We start from the raw sequence: 17,388 nt of genomic DNA, 5'->3' as shown, positions 1-17,388 counted from the left end.
TGGAATAATTTTAGATAATATTTTCCCACAAAATGCATTTATACAGTAAAAAACACAGCTCTTCAAAGGGAATAGATGTCACACCAAATTTGCTCCTTTTAATTTTCCTTGGCCTAGGGTGATAGTTATAACAATATTCACAAAAGTTCTTTTGCTACTCATTTCTGTCTCTTATTAGAAAGTATTCCCAGGAGCTTTGGGTGCAAACAAGTGCTTTTACCTGGTTGAGAGTTATTAATATTGCCCAAAGTGGGGTGTGTGTGTGTGTGTGTAAATACTCAATCACTGTTAATATAATTACTACAATTATTCTTTCAGAAAAAATAGGATAAAAAGGTAAATGCAATTAGGGGAATTAAAAGAAAACATGTATTTGTTATCCTGTACTGTTTTCTTTTCAATGGAAGCTCTCATATGATTAAAAAAATAACACCTTTATGTAACCACCCTAGCAACCAGAATCCTTTCTGGATACAGGAATCTTATTGTTCACTTTTTAGTTGTTATTGGTTGAATAATTTATGCCGTGCTGAGAGGTGGCCAAGCAGATGCTTTTTCTACCTCAATGTAGAGTGTAATTATGAAGATTGGACTGATTCTTGAGAAATATCAACTTTTGTTATAAATTGACATTGAATTCTCTTTCATTTATATACATATATACTCATATTATATATATTTGTGCATATGTATGGATAATGTTATCACAATATTAAAGTCTGATGTGAGAGCAAGACATTATTTCTTGAAATATTAATAGCTTATTTATATTTCCATTTGCTTGGTACTATTTTAATTTAATTTATAATGAAAAACGTTAATTTTTTCTTTTTTTTTTGTTCTGCTTGCACATTTAGTTTGTGACAAATCTGAATGAGATTGGAATATGATTTGATATTTGTTGATGGAAAAGCTTAGCCCTTTTAAATTCAGACCTTATTTTACACTTTTCAGCTGAGATAAAATGAGGCTATTGAACATTCAAATGTTATCAAATTTGGGCAGAAGTTGTGAATGGGATGTATGTAGAAATAGGACCATGACATGCTCCTGTGGTCAGAGAAGCCCCCTATCTGTAAGTCATCATTGTGAAATATTGAAACTTATTTTAAAAAGTTTCTTGGTAATGTAGAAAGGACAGAGCCCTGGAGAGTCAAAGTTTGTCAGTGATCCAACATTACTGGTTATTGAATATTTGTGAGTTTCATTTTGAATTTGTAGTACAAAGTGTCTGTAGATTTCTTTCTTTATTTTGTGCCTCTTCTGTCATTCTTTAAAATGCATCCAGAAATCTCTATCTCTGACTCATAACTAGAGACTGTGTACAATCCGTGAGGAACAATGCTTTTGCCTGGATGGAGAACTTCTGATCTGATTTTAAGACCTTTAAACTGAAAAAGGAGTTTGGGAAGATTGTTGTTTGGATACAGCTTCTAAAGTGGATATTGATAGAAGTAAACATGAAGTCAACATGACTAGTTGTGTAAGTAGCCATCAGTTTACACAAGATTGTTACAGATAATGTGGGCAATGATGGGGCTCCTATATATATATCCATATATGTCTGAATGGTGTTATATATCTATCAAATAGCTGATCAAGTCCATAAAAATTAAGCTAACAGATTTTCATGCAAGAAGCAAATGTGATCTCACTGGAAGGAGAAACAAAATGGTGTTGGGAAAAAAGTATGTTAGAGATCTCGGTGCGTTCATTCTGTGATGAAATCCTGGTACAGGTGTCAAAGTGACACTAAAGAGTAACAAAAGATGAAAATGTCAAAACTGGAGGACTCTGGAATGATGAGCCTTTTGCTACACTATTGATGGAACTATGTATTGGTTCAACTATTCTGGAAAACTATTTGGGATTACATGAGAAAAGTTATTAAACAGTTAATACCCCTTTACTCAGAGATCCTGTTGTGGGAAGATAAAAAACAGAGAATGACATACCCCACATATAACAAAACATTCACCAGGGCTTTTTGTTGTAAACAAAGAAAAACAAAGAAAACAAAGTAACTGCATGTCTATTAACAGATAGCTTAATATCTACAATACATAAATTCAATGTGATGTTATTCTGCCACATGAAAAATACAGATATGAGGAGATATAATTAATCATCCTTAGCCCCAGTGAAATGATGACCCTCCTATCATCTCCTGAGTGGAGAATAGCAAATGGGATCACTGCACTGGTGTGTTTCACTTAAGTGTTTTCTTTGTTTTGAGGGAAGGCCAGAGCTGGGTGGTAGCAAGTATATAATAAATATGTTTGCAAATAGATAATTCTTTTTCTCACTCATTATAGGGACTGTAGAATGTGGCCCACCACCTCTTTTTGTACCACTAGTGATCTAAAGATGGCTCCATTTGCCCTGTTTGCCATAGTTTGCCAACCCCAAGGCTCTGTCCTGGGCTCTCTTCTCTTTTCTTTCTATACTCTTTGACTTGCTGACTTCATCTCTCATGGATTTAAATATCTTCTCTATAAAATGACTTAAGAGCTCTATGTATGTGACTCTGTTCTCTCTTCTTAGCTCCATTCTCACATCTACAGTTGCCCATGGGATATTCAAACCGACTTTTCCACTGTCACATCAAACTCAACATATACATGATAGGAGTTGTTATCATTCCCATTAAAACCTCCTGTTGACCAAGTTTCCCTGTGTCTGTTGTGGGAACCATTATTCTCCTCTCCTAGGTTCATAACCTTGGCTTTAGCCTGGGCTCTTCACTCTCTCTCACCTTAAGTAACAAATTAGCTGCTAAATCTTGCAATTTTTTCCTCCATCTTTCACATCTCATGCACTCATTACCTTCGTTCAGGCCCTCATCACCTAGATGATTGCAATGCTCTCCTAATTAGCCTTACTTCCTCAAGTGTCTCCCTACTTCAGATCAGCCTCCTTACTGCTTTAAAGTGATTTTTCCTCGTGTATATACTTAAACATCTAAGTTCTCAATAAAATCCAGTGGCTCCCTATTGCCTCTAAGACAAAATGTGAAGTCATCTGTTTGGATTTTCCAGATACTCACAGTCTGGCCCTAACTTATCTTTCTGGCCTCATTACATGATACTCTTCTTCCTGGACTCCATGGTGTAATCACACTGGTGTTCTCTCTGTTCTTCACGCTTGTCTGGTATTAAGTCAGCTGACATTTATTAAGTAACTACTACGTGCAAGCCACTGTCCTGAGTGCCGAGGATTAAAAAAAAGCAGAAAGTACCAGGCCGGCTGTGTTCCTTCCGTGCCTGTGCCTGTGCTGTGACCCTCCCCTGCCTGGAGAGCACAGCCTCTTCTCTCCCTTAACGTCCTCCAAGACTGGCGTCTGCACAAAGTCTCCAAGGGCCGTCCCTCGCCATGTATTTAACTACCTGGTAAAGTTTTATCTTAGTTCTCTCTGTAGAACTCTCTATAAAAACATGAACATGCTGTACAGATGTATCCAACACTATTTTATGAATGTATTTATTCTTTACATGATGATAATGTGTACGTGTTTCTTCTACTTGTAGAATGTAAGCAAACTCCCTGAAAGAGATCATTTTTCTTTTGTCTCTGAATCCTCATTGCCCTCACATTGCCTAACAGTAGTGGTGATAAATACTTGCTGATCGAATGATGAATGGAATACTCTTTTATGAGAGTTGTATGGCTGCAGGTTGTGGAACACTACCTCCTCTGAGGAGTTGAAATTTAAGAGCATTGAAATAGAAATGGAAAAGTACATTATGGTCATGAATAGGCTTAACACATTATGAACAACAAATTACACAAGAAAAGGATGGTAAAGAATGTCTCCAAGGAGATGGATGGGGGCAAATGAGGATGGCTTGGTCACATGACAAGAGGGAAGGACAACTGATGGACAGTCACTGGCTCCATTGTCACTCTTACAACGTCTGGGGGGAAAATGAGATAGGTCCCAACATGTTGGACGAACCCCGCCCCCACCACCTACCCCCCCGTGATGAAATTATTGGAAGACATGTGCAGGAAAGAATCTCATTGGAGGAGAAGGCCTGGCTCATTCACAGTTTGCAGCACTGGAGGGAACGGGACATTGATGAGGTCATTGAACCATTTGAGTAGTGAATGAAAGTGTAAAATCATGTACCTATTTCAATTCACACACAAGTGCGGTATGGGGGGAGACATGCTTAGAAAGCAATTCATATGAATAAGAAGTCCCAGGTGGTTTTAGCAGACTGTGAGCTCTGAGTCATTTGTGTTAGAATTTGATAGCAGAAGACAAACAGGTGACCTCTGATCACATTTAGAAAAGTACAGCATCCATTCAGAGCAAGTGAGATGGTGGTTTCTCCTACTCTGCTCTAGCCAGACCCCAGAGGCAATACTAGGGACAGGCTTGGTGCATCATTTTGGAAGGCATGTTGAGGTGCCTTGAAAGGATATAATTCAGAGGTCTACTGAAGAAGCTACGGGAGTTTATCTCAGAGAAGGAGAGGGATACTTAACGAGGGCCTGATCATCGTGTCCCAGCATTTGAAGGTAGTTATGTGGAAGAGAGGGATTAAGATTATTTTGCTTAGTTTCAAAGAGCAACTCTCAGGGGAATGGTTTTAAGCGGAAGGAATTTTAGATGGAATGGTATAGTTAGAATCATCCCAAATACAATGGGTAGGCTCAGGAGGGGAGATAGTGTGCTATCCCACACTTAACGTCTTTAAATGGGCTGGATGACCAGTTGTTTTTAAGATTTCATAGGGGATTCATGCTTCTCTTTGGGGTTGACTATAGAGGACCTCTGAAACACTCTCAAACTTTGGCACTCTTTGATTTTTATTGATTAATGAATAATTTAAACCTTCTATTAAGAGCATTGAATATATGAAAATTGCAACTTGAAATTAAGTTAATTGGGAAGTAATTGAAGTCTTTTTTTTTTGCTTTCTTAAGGGATGCTCTTTGAATATGAAAACTTGCCTTTAAATATGAACATGAATCAGTATATTAAAATTTATTTTTCTTGTAGCTTTAGAGAAATACATAATTTAATCTATTGCATAAAGTAAATTACCTTTGCATTTCCCGCAGGGAAAATTTTGAAATCTCATTTTTGAACTGTAATGGTTATACCATTACTAGTCTCTTTCATGTAACTCTGAATACTATTTTCTACTGTTCCATTATTTTTATAATATTGAAGAATATTTCTCAGTTCATCATTTATAAATACTACTTAAGCCTGACTTTTCAAAATGCACATGTTCCAGATAGCTGGTTGTCAAACAAATATAATTAGAGCAAATGCCATTTATACAACTAGAGAGCTTTTCTCAAAGACAGCAAAAGGAGCTAGAAGGTCTGGGTAGAGCGGTGACCACCCTGTGGAATCATGGGTATTGGAGCACTGCAGCATCACTTCTCAGTCAGGACAGGTGAGCAGTCCATGCCGGGCTTGTGGCCTTAGTTCTGGGGCCTCTCGAAGCTTTGGATAGTGAATGGTAGATCCATCTAAAATGAATTCACAGTCCTTACCAGTGACTTGATATAATACAGTTCTGTCTTAGAGCATAGGCAGATTTCATCCCATTGTGAGATCACAAAAAACAACAACAAACATTTTAAAAATAGAAATGATGTAAAAATTAAAAGACCATAATATGATGAGGAAAACCATTTCAAGCATTTAATCTTTTGAAGGAACCATGCATTCACGGACTTGAACACATATTTTTAAATGAGCCTTTACTCATATTGTCTTCCAGTGAATAGTGGGCTTGTTTCCTCTATTTTTCATTAATCTGAAATAGGTAGGTAGTACAATGGTTAGAGCACTCAACCTGGAGTCTGGAAGACTTGAGTTCAAATCCAGCCTCAAAAAATTGCTAGCTGTGTGACCTTTGGCAAGTCACAACCTCTATGTGTTTCCTCAACTATAAAATTGTGATAATAACATCACTTGCCGACCAGGATTGTTGTGAGGACCAAATGAGGTGATATTTGTAAAGCACTTAGCACTGTGCCTGGCATATAGAAGGTGCTTAATCAATGTTCTTTCCCTTCCTTTTCCCCAGTCTCTGCCAACTGAAACATTTCCCTTCCATCAAAGCCCAGTTTGGCCAGTGCCTCCTCAGTGGGTCTTAATTCCATGCTCCCAGCTCAATGGAATCCTTCCCTGCTGATTTTTCAAATGACGCTTCTCTGGCTGTCTCTTCCATACCTAGCGCCTTGTGCCTCGTGATGTTTTTGTGCGCGCATCTTCCTTCCACTCTGATTGTGAACTTCCTGAGGACTGGGGCATGTTTAGCACAGGGTCTGTGCTGCAGACAGTTCAAATTGAATTGAATTCAATGTTTTCCAGGGTCTTCTGCTATCAGAGATGGGTTTATTTCATTTATATTTTTTCATAATTCTTCATGGCATGACTAATTCTCTAGGATTATGTCTACATTGATGGTTGTTTATAGGTTGAAATCAATCCACAAGACATAGCCATTGCTTCACACTTCTTCATCTTCATCATTTTGATCGGGCTCACATGGGATAGACCTGATGGGAGTTCATTTGATTCCACTCTGGCATCATAGCTCTCCATCATGCCTCCATCCAGAGGTATACCCCTATTGGTTGTTATCATCATTATGTTCTCATCTTTTCTGATGAAAATGGTATGAACTTTCTTGCTATTAATCTTTTTCATTTAATATTCTACAAACAGTTGCACAGATGGGGCAGCTAGGTGGTACAGTGGATAGAGGCCTGGGCCTGAAGTCAAGGAGACCTGAGTTCAAACCCAGCTCAGACACTTACTAGCTGTGTGACCCTGGGCAAGTCACTTTAACTCACTCTGCCTCATTTTTTTCTTCTGTCAAATGAGCTTGAGAAGGAAATGGCAAACCACTCCAGTATCTCTGCCAAGAAAACCCCAGATGGGGTCACAAAGAGTTGAATATGACTGAAGCGACCATAAGTACCCCATCACACAGATGACTAAGCTGATTGCCTTTTGTTATTGAATTGGATTGTTTGGATGTCATCTCCTCTCCTGCAGACTCACTGACAGTATCCTGGATGCACCATTTGGAGATGGGATGATAGGGATGGTGTGTACTGCGTCATGCATCCTCTTCACACCCGCTTCCCACTGATACTTGCAGGCTTCTCTATTTTGAAAGGTTTTTTTTTTCCATTTCATGTAGTTTGAAGATTATGAATATTTAATATGGTGACATATATTTAAACAAAAACATTGTTCTTAAATATTATGGATCAGTGTTCTATCCAGGCATTTGTGGTCTTGGCTCTATTCTTTTTTTATTTTTTTTATTTATTCATTTTTTGTTTTCAACATTCACTTCCAGAAGACTTTGAGTTTTAAACTCCCCTCTCCCCTCCTCCTTCCCCAAGACAACATGCAATCTGACATAGGCTCTACATATACTTTCCTATTAAACATATTTTCACATTAGTCATGTTGTAAAGAAGAATTAGAACCAATGAAATGAACCACAAGAAAGAGGAAACAAAACAAAACAAAAGGAAAAAAAGAGCAAATAGTATGCTTCCATCTGCATTCATACTCTATAATTCTTTCTGTGGATGTGGAAAGCATTTTCCATCGTGAGTCTTTTGGAGATGTCTTAGATCCTTGCATTACTGAGGAGAGCCAAGTCCATCAAAGTCAGTCGTCACACAACGTGGCTGCTACTGTTACAAAGTTCTCCTGGTTCTGCTCAACATAGTTCTAGCCCTAATAACATTTTGGTTTCAGTCATTCTCAAGGAGTTTTTGGAGCTTGTACTTGAAATACAGGGTTTTGTTACCTATGTGTTTCTAAAGGATATCAAGGTTTTGGTGTATACTTCTAGGTAGCCCATGATGTTTTTTTGGTCTCGTGCAGATGCTAATTTTTTTTGCACCTACAGTGATATGTTTCCATGGCTTCATTCATTACACAATCTGCATTAATTTAAACAAGAACAATCTGGTCTCTTCAAGTACCATCATATAAACTCCTCTGTTTCAATAAACAAACAATCAGGTCTCAGTCTTTTGTTTGATGTTTCTTTGTTGAGTTGATGCACATGCAGATTCCAGCCTTGAATCTTGGTCATGCGTGGGCTCTGTCACAGATAAACCATTTCCACTCGCGCTGCACCAACCCAGTGGTTGGTTCTTCTGGTCATTAGTGTTGCTCCCCAAAATGGAGTCTGGTTTTGGTTCGTAGCTTTGCCACTATTTGTTACCTTTTTATCCTGTTTCTGAGAACACCTAGCACTCCTCTTCCTCTGGTTGGATGAAGAAGTGGTGTTCCTCCTTTGTGATAACAAGTCTTATGAGAATTATTTCCCTGCAGTTGGGATATTTGTTCATGTGAAATGGCCTCTAAGGCCCCTTCTTACTTTTACATCCTGTTTTTGTGATACGTGAGTCAAACAGTAAGTCCATTATTGTCTCCTGGTGGTTGGTAGGAACATACTTAACTTTGTTAATGAAGAAAATACTCCTTCTTCGAGTCTGTAAGATACACAGTAGCTTTTTGGAAAGTAATCACAGGTGCATCCAGGCACGAGTCTGGGGGAACCAGTTCTACGCAGTGAAACATTTGATCAAAATCTTTTTTGAGCCAGCAAGTGCTCTAATGTATTCAAGAGAAGTTTCTTGGGAAAATGTTTCATGATTGTGATTCTTGTTTGATTCTGTTAATAACCCTGTTTTATCTTTAATACCACATCGAGGCAAATGAAAAATAAAACCCAAGAACATTTTGGCTAAGAATCTGTTATTATTCAGAAAGATTTTCTTTGGTCTAAGTTTTCAGAACACTGAATGGTTTTCTATTAAGCTAAGCACAGATGCGAGATATTTCTATAAATGTAAGATGCTGTATTCATGTCTCACTGGCTCTACATTGCAGTGGCAGTTTAGCTAAGATACATGGGTGTCACACACATTCTTAGGCAACAAAACAAAAGAGAAACTTTTTAAAAAGCTTTGATTACCTCAATTCTGTGCCAGAGTTCTGTGCTGGGAATGCATTCTTCAAAGCAACATTTTAGAATAATAATCTAATAATAACCTAATGCTCAATAAACACCTGGCGTGCACTAGAACGGGTTGTTATAATGAAGATTTCTGAGGAATCTGATGAAATGCCTCCATAAAAAACCAGAAACAAAAACCTGTGACATATTTATATATTCAGTAAGAGGGTTGAATCTGACAATAATCTGAATTTTGTCTACAAAATGTATTTATATGAAATTATTTAATATGGTGAATTTTTCTTAACGCTGGGATAAATCTTGTAAGGTGGATGTGTAAATAGATGCAACTGTTGAAAATGTCCATTGCAGTTGAGACTTCCTACATAATGCACTGACTTCTAGAGTAATGGGAAACCAGTAATATAGACAGGTGGCCACACCAGTACTGTGGACTATCTTCCACCTGGTGTGGGGATTTCTCAGTGAAAGGATAACCATAACTCAATGGCATTCCTTGAATAACTCTGAATTGATTTTTTAACGGTTGACTTAATTAATAGTGTGATCAAGCACGTTCTGAACTTGAAGTCACAGGACACACTTCCAAATAACTGATTTTCCACATACTTGTCACCAGTTATGTGACTCCTAACCTTGGAAAGGCTCCCCTTCCTCATCTGGAGAATGAGGAGATTGGCTGGGGTAAGCTCTCTGGCATCCAGTGATTGGAATTCAGAGTTCCACCAGCAGTGTAAGCTGGTACAGCCTCGCCCTGCCAATAGTGACTGTTTCCATTCTAAACATTTTTCCTCATTTAATGGGTGACTGCTGAATCCTCAAACTTGGGGTGTTTTAGAGCGACTCATTCCAAGGTCTGGTTTACTTGTGGATGAGTAATCCTAACATCTTTGATTGGGTTTTCCTTGGCAGATAATAGCCTTGGAATACGTATTGCATCTAGCTCTCCTTTGATTTTTGGAGTACCATAGTACATTCTCTCTTCTCTCAGCAGCTAGTCTTGGGCTATGGATGAAGCAGCCAAGTGGGCCAGTGGCTAGAGCTGTGGACCTGAAGGCAGGTGTTCCACTCTGGCCTCTGACACATTCTGTCTGTGAGCCTGGACAAGTCATTTCACCTCTGCCTGCCTTAGTTTCCTCCTTCATAAAAGAGAGATAATAATAACTACCTCATGGTATTGTGGGGATCAGGTGAAGTGATATTCATGAAGTACCTTACAAATGCTGAAATGCTGTCGAGATACATAAGTGATGCTATTGTGCTAATATTTAAAATGATTGTCCTTGTTAGCTAAGACATTTCTCATGATTGCTTACAATGCGTGTTGTTCAGAATTGGAATCCTGAACTTTAAGCAGTGTTATCTCAATTAGAACGACATTTGTTTTTCAAAAGTTCAGGTAAATTTCCTTCAATGATTTCCTGTAGTTCATGGAGTAGGTTTTTAGCCCTGTCATCATGCAGTTGGTTTTTTCCTGAGATTAAAATGTTCAGACTCTCTGCAGGTTGATTGTTTTGATTTAGGAATCCCAAACACAAGTCCAATCCCGCACTCTGCTTTACAGGAAGTTCTGGCGGCCCCTTAGTGCCCCGAGCAGGAAGAAACACAGACTCTGCTTGGTGTTCTTCCCCATTGAACTCCAGGCACTTTCCTAGCCTTATTGCTCATTATTCTGCTTTATGAATTCCGTATTCCTGGAAAACAAACCTACAAATGGCCTGCCGTCTCACCCAGGAGCTTCTCTGTCCACACCCAGATCTATCTCCTTGACCTGAAACGTCCCCCAAGACCTGCAGACTCCTGGCGCAGGCCCCTCTAATTCCAAGGATGACTCCCTCGTCCTCTTCCTCCTTCATTTTGTGGATAGGCCCAGGCCAGCTGGCCTACATTCATCTCCAGGCCTGCCGCTGACTTTCCAAGCCTCCAGAAAACAACCCTTGCCCCAGCCTGGGGTACCTTCATCTCCACCCCCTTCAGCCCCCTTTGCTGTGTTGTCTACAGGGGGATGGGCCTCCTAATCATTGGACCTTAGAATTCCAACTGCTGTCCATGCTTAGCCTCAGGATCACCTCCTACAGGAAGCCCATCTGGATCCTGCCAGTCACTAGGGAATCCCCGCCCCCTCCCCAGCCCACATGTGACTATTTATGTATTTTGTGGTTAATTTCTGTGTAAATGTTGTTTCTCACAATAGAAATTCAAAGACCTTGAGAGCAGGGATATTTTGTCTTTTTATCTCCAACACCTATGAAAGTGCCTGGCACACAACAGACCATTCATCAATGCTGGTTTAATGGAATGGAATCTGTTTATAATTCAGGCTTTCTTCCATTGAGGTTGTTCACATTGGTGGGCTTTAATAACCATTTCTCCTTCTTCTCAGAACCCACATTTACGATTCTCTTTTTTCAGAAGCTTTGGCATTGTACGGAGATTTGCTGTCATGGATTCCAAACTAGCTTCTCTTTCAGTTCTCCTGGTAAATTCTTTATGAGCTCTCAGTTCCACCTCTTAGTTCAGTTCAGATTTCCCATTTTTTCTTTCCTTAAGTAAAAATAAAACAAAAATATTTATTTTTCCATTTCCTTTTTTGTTCCTTTTTTTAGTTTCTTGATTTTTATGCAGGGGATCAGATACTTTTTTTTGTTTTGTTTTCATTTTCACTGGGAGTTTTCAGCTTATTTTCTGTTTTATGATACCATTTCTACATTTTGGTGTGGCCCAATGATTAGCACAGTACCTGGCATATAGTAGGAGCTTAATAAATGTTTATTGACCCTTTCTGGTCTCTTGATAATTTTTCTTTCTTGCTTTTTTGAAATTCCCCCTTCTTTCCCTCCTTCCCTTTTTCTTTCCTTCCCTTTCCTCCCTCCATTCCTTCCTTCCTTCCTTCCTTCCTTCCTTCCTTCCTTCCTTCCTTCCTTCCTTCCTTCCTTCCTTCCTTCCTTCCTTCCTTCCTTCCTTCCTTTCTTTTTTTCTCTTTTTTCCCCTCTTCTACCCCTTATGCTGCAAATGAAACAAAACAACAAAAAATACAAACACAGTGAAGCACTGTGAGACAGGTGTAGTCATGGTGGTCTGATGAAGGGAAGGGGCGGGTATGTGGAAAACAAGTTGTCAGCCTCACAGCACATGCACACACATACACACACACATACACACACACACACACACACACACATGCACACATACACACACATGCAAATACTGTCTTTTCGTTGAGTCTTCTTATTGAGCATGCCAAGCAGAGAAAGGTGATAGCTCTTCATATAATTGTTAAAATGACAGAAATTGTTAATATCAAATGTAATATGGACTGCCACTCCTTTCAGTGGTCCTTGTAATGTCAGAATTTCAGTAATGACCTTACATTACTATTCAAAATATTTACTCTTGATTAGATTGAGCTGAACCATATCCAAGGTCCCCCCACCCAGGGGTGTTGTCTTGTGGGGAGCCCAGCTCAAGCTGGAGCTCAGCTTCTAGTGTCCTTGTGCCCTACCACTGAGATTCATGGAATGAAGGGCAAAACATCTACAATGAAGTGGCTTTCCTTGCCCAGGTTGCCAAGGGCCACTGGGGTATCATGAGCAGGCTTTACTACCTCAAAGTGTTTCCTCCCACTCCCCTCCTTAAACTAGAAAAAACTTTTTCATGGGTGTCTTTGGTTGGGAAATGCACTGGACATCCTGCAGGATGGCAGGTTTGCCACTCTGTTATCTCAATTAAAGATGCTTTATTCCTCACCTCATGGCATTGATTTACTTTGGGACTTGAAAAGGCAGTCATTCAGAAATAGTTCTTTCCTCTGGGAAGAGAAAGGCATGGAGGAGTCATCAAAACTTTATAATCTAAAGGTGAAGTTTATTCCCACACTTATGCAGCTAACCTTGCCAGGAAGCATTATCTACTGTTTATACTAATTTGGTGTTGCAAGGTGCTTCTTCTGTCTTCCCTATGGAAATGATGGGAGTAGGATTCATGCTGTACCCCTATAAGGAACCTGGACCTCAAAGCCCCTGAGCCCAGATCTCTGGTGTTCACCTGAGGCACTTGACCCATCCCAGTCAATAAGCCTTTTAACTGCCCTTTCACTGTGGCTTTCCAGGCTGGCCACTTACCTCCCTTCATTGTCTGTACCTGGCCCAGCCCAGGCTACTCTACACCCCTTAATCCCACCCAGATCTTCCCACAGTGTTTCTGTGCAAAAGTAACCAATTTTATCCTCATCAAATGTGCAGATTCTTAAAATCTGGCCTGATTGTATTAGAATCACAAATACTGCAGATTTCCTAGAAATCTTGCCCACCCACCCAATGTCTTAATAAACTTGCTACTTGGACTGAAAGAAGGCTTGATTGGTTGAATTATCTTTATTTATTTATTTATTTATTTATTTATTTATTTTTTGTTTGGGAATTGGGGTTAAGTGACTTGCCCAGCCAGAATCACACAGCTAGTAAGTGTCAAATGTTTGGCCTGAGACTGGATTTGAAGTCAGGTCCTCCTGACAATAGGGGCCGATGCTCTAGCCATTGTACCAGCTAGCTGCTCCAGTAAGATTCTTTTGAGGCAGACTTCTGCCCTGTACCCTTGCATTTCAGGGTTCTCAGCACCCCTAGACCGCATCAGAAACTGCACAGAATTTCTTTGGGTTATTAACCCCTCCCCAACTTCTCGGTACCCAGTTCAGTCCCAGACTGCTGGTTCTTCTTCATACATTAGTTTATCTTTCCAGTAGGGTCAGGCAAGTTTGCTTCTGGCACAGGGAACCAGACTTGCTCGCAGCAGTGAGGCGAAGAGAGTAGATTCATGATAAAAACCGATAATAAAATTAATTTTTATTAATAATAAGATATAATAAAAGCCAATTCAACCCGGTGAGATGTTCAGCATCAATCTGCTATGATCAGCCTCATGGGCAGCTAAGGCAGGAGGAACATGAATCTAAGTCAGGACCATATTGTTGCTGTGGATCAGAAAGATTTACACTATGTGGAGGCAATTCCTAATGCCTTTTTATTGCTTCAATTTTAATAACTCTGTATCTGGGACATTGTTTGTGTTGTATCAAGGCCAAGGATTCTAAAAGTTTTGCAGAGCCCTGGAGCAAGCCAAGCAGCTTACTCCACCATGTTCCATCCCAAACTTGTAGATTCTTAAAGGTGATGTTTATTTTAGCTTGAGCTTTCTATGTGTGAGAACATATTTAAGGGAAATAAAAAAGTGATGTTATGTTACTTGGAAACTTTCCCTTTACATGCAGCTTTTCCAGTATAATTCTGTATAATTTAAGGTCAAGCTGTGCTATCTCAAAGCAGTGACATGCCAAAGATGGATATTTAGTGTTTTGCATATGAATTTTTATATTTCCTGCAAAGCTACTGATTATTTGAGTTTTAAAGCAGTAAGATAGAGATTAAATTATTATGGTATTGATTATTTACTAAAAAAGACATCACAAATTAGGTGGCAATGAATTTAATAATGTTTGAAGACATTTTATTTCTTCAGTAGTAAGTGAGGACAAGGCTAAGTTTGAAATTGCAATTATATGTTATTCCACTCCCCTTATCATAATTTGTATTGCTTGCAGGTAGTTAGGTGGAACAATAAATAGAGTGCCAGCCCTGGAGTCAGGAAGACCTGAGTTCAAATCCAACCTCAGACACTTGCCAGATGTGTGACCTCAGGCAAGTCCTTTAACTTGACTCAGTTTCCTGAACTGTAAAATAGGGATAAAATAAGCAACTACTTCCTAGGGTTGTTCTGAGGATGAAATAAGATCATATTTGTAAAGCATTTACTTAGCTCAGTGCCTGGCACATGGTAATCACTATATACTTATTCCCTGCCCCCCCCAATATATTAGTGAAATGCCTCATTGTAGTTCTCTTTCATGTTAGTGCATTTCCTCTATTTTCCTCTAAGATTATTTATAATTTATCCTCCACATGTGTGTATACATATTTACATATATCTGTATGTATACACACACACACACATATATCTTGTTGGTCCTTATTCATTTGCATGTTGTCTTCTTTCATTAGATTGTAAGCTCTTGGAGGGCTGGAACTGTTTTGGCTTGTCTTTGGACCCTTGGTGCTTAGCCTAGTGCCTGGCACATAGTAAGCATTTAATAAATGTTTGTTGACTTAACCTGGTATTATGCCAAGAATTAAGTAGAGCAATCTCTTATCTTTTAGAGAAGAGTAATCTCCAAATTCCATGAGGAGAGGAGCCATGTCTTCCATCTGATCTAAACTTTGTATCTTCTCTAGCATCTGATACTGTGCTTTGTCTCTGTGTCTCTCCTCTCCCCTCCCCTCCCCTCCCCTCCCCTCCTGTCCTCTCCTGTCCTCTCCTCTCCTCCCCTCCCTTCCTTCCTTCCTGTCCTTCCTCTCCTCTCACCTCCCCTTCCCTTCCTTCCTGTCCTCTCCTCTCCTCTCCTCTCCTCCCCTCCCCTCCCCTTCCCTCCTGTCCTCTCCTCTCCTCTCTTTGTCTGCTTCTGCCTCTCTCTGCCTCTCTCTGTCTCCATTTCTCTGTCATTCTCTCATCTTCCCTCCCTCCCTCAGTGGTCCTCTGATCAGTATTTGCTTAAGTGCTTAATTCATTTGCATTGAAACATACATGTAGGAGAGAGCTAGAGAAAGCATTATGGAAAAATGGAGCCCGTGCATAGCTGGGGATTTATGTGAAAGACCAGTAACTGGCACCTCTTCCGTTTTAGAATTTGAACTTTTAGAACTCCTCTTGCTGATTGCCCCCTTGTTCCCTGTCCCCACTGGGCAGATTTTTGATGGGAGGGAATGAAAGGAGTAGAATTATTCTTCACATCAGTCCTGATGACTCCTTTCTCATGATAGAGGAGGCCAAAAAGAAGAGAAAGGGGAGGAACAGCAGAAGATAGGACTTGAGAGAAAAGGCTAGAGGTGCTTGTAGAGCAAGTTGTGTTGCCTTAGACAGAGGAAAGTTGAATTAAGATTGCTAAAACAGTGAGAATTCCCCATTCTTCAACTGGTTCTAGCAAACATGGTGTTTGAGCTGTTATTTTGTGTGTGTGTGTGTGTGTGTGTGTGTGTGTGTGTGTGTGTGTGTGTGTTTGATGAAGCTCAGGCATTCCGTAAGTGCTTAAACCTCAATTGCATTTGATTTTTCTTTTGTCCTCATTCATTTGAAATTAGCTTTTTGTTGTTGTTCAGTTCAGCTCTTCATGACCCCGTAGACCAGATTGTAGGGGTGAGGACCCTGTGACCTCAAGGCTACATGTGGCCGTACTTGAGGACCTAGAGGGCCACATATGGCCTCAAGGCCGAAGGCTCCCTACCCCTGGACGAGAGCATGCTAGGCCCTCCTTTTCTCCACTGTCTTTTGAAGTCTGTCCCAAACTTACATTCATTGTTTCTGTGACACTATCCATCCATCTCATCCTCTACCATCCCCTTTTCCTTTTCAATCATTCCCAATATCTGGGTCTTTTCCAGGGAGCCCCATCTTTTCATTATGTGGCCAAAATGTTTAGCTTCAATATTTAACCTTCCAGTGAATAGCCTGAATTGATTTTTAAAGTGTTGACTGGTTTGATCTAATTGCAGTTCAAGGGACTCTCAGAATCTTCCCCAGCACCACAATTTGAAAACACCAGTTCTGTGGCACTTAGCTTTCCTTATAGCCCAGCTCTCACAGCTATATATTACTATTGGAAAAACCATATCTTTAACTATGTGGACCTTTCCTGGCAAGGTGATGTCTCTGCTTTTTAATATGCTGTCCAGATTTGCCATAGCTTTCCTGCCAAGGAGAAAGGAACTTTTAATTTGATGGCTGCAGTCATTTTTTGCAGTGATCTTTGAGCCCAAGAATATAAAATCTGACACTGCTTCCATTTCTTCTTTCTCTATTTGCCAGGAAGTGATGGGACCAGTTTCCAAGATCTTAAGTTTTTTTTTTAAATGTTAAGCTTCAAGCCAGCTTTGACACTTTCCTCTTTCACCCCCAAGAGGTGTCTCAATTCCTCTTCACTTTCTGCCATCAAAGTGCTATCATCTGCATATCTGAGATTGTTGATATTTCTCCTGGTGACCTTAATTCCAGCTTTTGATTCATCCAGCCTGGCATTTCCCATGATGCACTCTGCATATAAGTTAAACAAATAAGGTGACAATATACAGACTTGTCATATTTCTCTCTGGATCTTAAACCAATTAGTTGTTCCATGTTCAGTTCTAATCATTGCTTCTTGATCCACATATCAGGTTCTGCAGGAGACAAGTGAGATGTTCTAGTGCTCCCACCTCTTTGAGGACTTGTCACAGATTTTGTTGAAACTGAGTTTTAGCACCATCCCTTTGAATGGTCTAGCAACCTAGGCAAATGAAGCTCTGGAACAGTGTATAGTAGA

General features: G+C 39.8%; 1 protein-coding gene and 1 long non-coding RNA gene across 3 annotated transcripts in view; one reads left to right on the top strand and one right to left on the bottom strand.

The window, feature by feature from the left end:
* The window catches only part of LRRIQ3 (leucine rich repeats and IQ motif containing 3), a 138,385-nt gene that overhangs the window by 40,449 nt on the left and 80,548 nt on the right, over positions 1-17,388 (top strand). The gene's annotated exons all lie outside the window — the stretch shown is intronic.
* On the bottom strand, positions 11,426-15,693 carry LOC110195724 (uncharacterized). Its single transcript, XR_002320986.2, has 3 exons — positions 15,618-15,693; positions 12,732-12,792; positions 11,426-11,528 (listed from the first exon to the last, which is right to left on the bottom strand). It is a non-coding gene; the product is annotated as an uncharacterized LOC110195724 (long non-coding RNA).

The sequence above is a fragment of the Phascolarctos cinereus genome, unplaced genomic scaffold (assembly GCF_003287225.1).
Source record: "Phascolarctos cinereus isolate Bilbo 61053 unplaced genomic scaffold, phaCin_HiC Scaffold_5;HRSCAF=322, whole genome shotgun sequence".
NCBI classification, from domain to species: domain Eukaryota; kingdom Metazoa; phylum Chordata; class Mammalia; order Diprotodontia; family Phascolarctidae; genus Phascolarctos; species Phascolarctos cinereus.
This window is presented reverse-complemented; position numbering and strand designations above follow the sequence as displayed.